The following is a 4,487-nucleotide window of genomic DNA, read 5'->3' as shown; positions in this document are numbered from 1 at the left end:
GTTTCGGTGCTTGATCGGTCGGGCCGTGAAGATGTACGACTACATCAACCAAGTTAACGCTTCCGTTGTCAATCTACAAGGGTACATAGATCACACTCTCCCCCTCTCGTTGCTATGCATCACCATGATCTTGCGTGTGCGTAGGAAATTTTTTGAAATTACTACGAAACCCACAGTGGCATCCGAGCCTAGGTTTTATATGTTGATGTTATATGCACGAGTAGAACACAAGTGAGTTGTGGGTGATATAAGTCATACTGCTTACCAGCATGTCATACTTTGGTTCGGCGGTATTGTTGGACAAAGCGGCCTGGACCGACATTACGCGTACGCTTACGCGAGACCGGTTCTCCCGACGTGCTTTGCACATAGGTGGCTTGCGGGTGACAGTTTCTCCAACTTTAGTTGAACCAAGTGTGGCTACGCCCGGTCCTTGTGAAGGTTAAAACAACACCAACTTGACAAACTATCGTTGTGGTTTTGATGCGTAGGTAAGATTGGTTCTTGCTTAAGCCCGTAGCAGCCACGTAAAACATGCAACAACAAAGTAGAGGACGTCTAACTTGTTTTTGCAGGGCATGTTGTGATGTGATATGGTCAAGACATGATGCTAAATTTTATTGTATGAGATGATCATGTTTTGTAACCGAGTTATCGGCAACTGGCAGGAGCCATATGGTTGTCGCTTTATTGTATGCAATGCAATCGCGTTGTAATGCTTTACTTTATCACTAAGCGGTAGCGATAGTCGTGGAAGCATAAGATTGGCGAGACGACAACGATGCTACGATGGAGATCAAGGTGTCGCACCGGTGACGATGGTGATCATGACGGTGCTTCGGAGATGGAGATCACAAGCACAAGATGATGATGGCCATATCATATCACTTATATTGATTGCATGTGATGTTTATCTTTTATGCATCTTATCTTGCTTTGATTGACGGTAGCATTATAAGATGATCTCTCACTAAATTATCAAGAAGTGTTCTCCCTGAGTATGCACCGTTGCGAAAGTTCTTCGTGCTGAGACACCACGTGATGATCGGGTGTGATAGGCTCTACGTTCAAATACAACGGGTGCAAAACAGTTGCACACGCAGAATACTCAGGTTATACTTGACGAGCCAAGCATATACAGATATGGCCTCGGAACACAGAGACCGAAAGGTCGAGCCTGAATCATATAGTAGATATGATCAACATAGTGATGTTCACCAATGAAACTACTCCATCTCACGTGATGATCGGACATGGTTTAGTTGATTTGGATCACGTAATCACTTAGAGGATTAGAGGGATGTCTATCTAAGTGGGAGTTCTTTAAGTAATATGATTAATTGAACCTAAATTTATCATGAACTTAGTACCTGATAGTATCTTGTTTGTTTATGTATGATTGTAGATAAATGGCCCGTGCTGTTGTTCCGTTGAATTTTAATGCGTTCCTTGAGAAAGCAAAGTTGAAAGATGATGGTAGCAATTACACGGACTTGGTCCGTAACTTGAGGATTATCCTCATTGCTGCACAGAAGAATTACGTCCTGGAAGCACCGCTGGGTGCCAGGCCTGCTGCTGGAGCAACACCAGATGTTGTGAACGTCTGGCAGAGCAAAGCTGATGACTACTCGATAGTTCAGTGTGCCATGCTTTACGGCTTAGAACCGGGACTTCAACGACGTTTTGAACGTCATGGAGCATATGAGATGTTCCAGGAGTTGAAGTTAATATTTCAAGCAAATGCCCGGATTGAGAGATATGAAGTCTCCAATAAGTTCTATAGCTGCAAGATGGAGGAGAACAGTTCTGTCAGTGAGCATATACTCAAAATGTCTGGGTATAATAATCACTTGATTCAAATGGGAGTTAATCTTCCAGATGATTGCGTCATTGACAGAATTCTCCAATCACTGCCACCAAGCTACAAGAGCTTCATGATGAACTATAATATGCAAGGGATGAATAAGACTATTCCCGAGCTCTTCGCAATGCTGAAAGCTGCGGAGGTAGAAATCAAAAAGGAGCATCAAGTGTTGGTGGTCAACAAGACCACTAGTTTCAAGAAAAAGGGCAAAGGGAAGAAGAAAGGGAACTTCAAGAAGAACAGCAAGCAAGTTGCTGCTCAAGAGAAGAAACCCAAGTCTGGACCTAAGCCTGAAACTGAGTGCTTCTACTGCAAGCAGACTGGTCACTGGAAGCGGAACTGCCCCAAGTATTTGGCGGATAAGAAGGATGGCAAGGTGAACAAAGGTATATGTGATATACATGTTATTGATGTGTACCTTACTAATACTCGCAGTAGCACCTGGGTATTTGATACTGGTTCTGTTGCTAATATTTGCAACTCGAAACAGGGACTACGGATTAAGCGAAGATTGGCTAAGGACGAGGTAACGACGCGCGTGGGAAACGGTTCCAAAGTCGATGTGATCGCAGTCGGCATGCTACCTCTACATCTACCTTCGGGATTAATATTAGACCTAAATAATTGTTATTTGGTGCCAGCGTTAAGCATGAACATTATATCTGGATCTTGTTTGATGCGAGACGGTTATTCATTTAAATCAGAGAATAATGGTTGTTCTATTTATATGAGTAATATCTTTTATGGTCATGCACCCTTGAAGAGTGGTCTATTCTTATTGAATCTCGATAGTAGTAACACACATATTCATAATGTTGAAGCCAAAAGATGTAGAGTTGATAATGATAGTGCAACCTATTTGTGGCACTGCCGTTTAGGTCATATCGGTGTAAAGCGCATGAAGAAACTCCATACTGATGAACTTTTGGAACCACTTGATTATGAATCACTTGGTACTTGCGAAACCATGCCTCATGGGCAAGATGACTAAAACGCCGTTCTCCGGTACTATGGAGAGAGCAATAGATTTGTTGGAAATCATACATACAGATGTATGTGGTCCGATGAATATTGAGGCTCGTGGCGGATATCGTTATTTTCTCACCTTCACAGATGACTTAAGCAGATATGGGTATATCTACTTAATGAAACATAAGTCTGAAACGTTTGAAAAGTTCAAAGAATTTCAGAGTGAAGTTGAAAATCATCGTAACAAGAAAATAAAGTTTCTACGATCTGATCGTGGAGGAGAATATTTGAGTTACGAGTTTGGTGTACATTTGAAACAATGCGGAATAGTTTCGCAACTCACGCCACCCGGAACACCACAGCGTAACGGTGTGTCCGAACGTCGTAATCGTACTTTACTAGATATGGTGCGATCTATGATGTCTCTTACTGATTTACCGCTATCGTTTTGGGGTTATGCTTTGGAGACGGACGCATTCACGTTAAATAGGGCACCATCAAAATCCGTTCAGACGACGCCTTATGAACTATGGTTTGGCAAGAAACCAAAGTTGTCGTTTCTGAAAGTTTGGGGCTGCGATGCTTATGTGAAAAAGCTTCAGACTGATAAGCTCGAACCCAAATCGGAGAAATGTGTCTTCATAGGATATCCAAAGGAGACTATTGGATACACCTTCTATCACAGATCCGAAGGCAAGACTTTTGTTGCTAAGTTCGGAAACTTTCTGGAGAAGGAGTTTCTCTTGAAAGAAGTGAGTGGGAGGAAAGTAGAACTTGATGAGGTAACTGTACCTGCTCCCTTATTGGAAAGTGGTGCATCACAGAAAACTGTTTCTGTGACACCTACACCAATTAGTGAGGAAGCTAATGATAATGATCATGAAACTTCAGAACAAGATACTACTGAACCTCGTAGATCAACCAGAGTGAGATCCGCACCAGAGTGGTACGGTAATCCTGTTCTGGAAGTCATGCTACTAGATCATGATGAACCTACGAACTGTGAAGAAGCGATGGTGAGCCCAGATTCCGCAAAATGGCTTGAAGCCATGAAATCCGAGATGGGATCCATGTATGAGAACAAAGGATGGACTTTGGTTGACTTGCCCCATGATCGGCAAGCAATTGAGAATAAATGGATCTTCAAGAAGAAGACTGACGCCGAGGGTAATATTACTGCCTACAAAGCTCGACTTGTCGCAAAAGGGTTTCGACCAGTTCAAGGGATTGACTACGATGAGACCTTCTCACCTGTAGCGATGCTTAAGTCTGTCCGAATCATGTTAGCAATTGCCGCATTTTATGATTATGAAATTTGGCAGATGGATGTCAAAACTGCATTCCTGAATGGATTTCTGGAAGAAGAGTTGTATATGATGCAACCGGAAGGTTTTGTCGATCCAAAGGGAGCTAACAAAGTGTGCAAGCTCCAGCGATCCATTTATGGACTTGTGCAAGCCTCTCGGAGTTGGAATAAACGCTTTGATAGTGTGATCAAAGCATTTGGTTTTATACAGACTTTTGGAGAAGCCTGTATTTACAAGAAAGTGAGTGGGAGCTCTATAGCATTTCTGATATTATATGTGGATGACATATTACTGATTGGAAATGATATAGAATTTCTGGATAGCATAAAGGATACTTGAATAAGAGT

Source organism: Triticum aestivum, chromosome 3A (assembly GCF_018294505.1).
Source record: "Triticum aestivum cultivar Chinese Spring chromosome 3A, IWGSC CS RefSeq v2.1, whole genome shotgun sequence".
In the NCBI taxonomy this organism is placed as follows: Eukaryota; Viridiplantae; Streptophyta; class Magnoliopsida; order Poales; family Poaceae; genus Triticum; species Triticum aestivum.
This window is presented reverse-complemented; position numbering follows the sequence as displayed.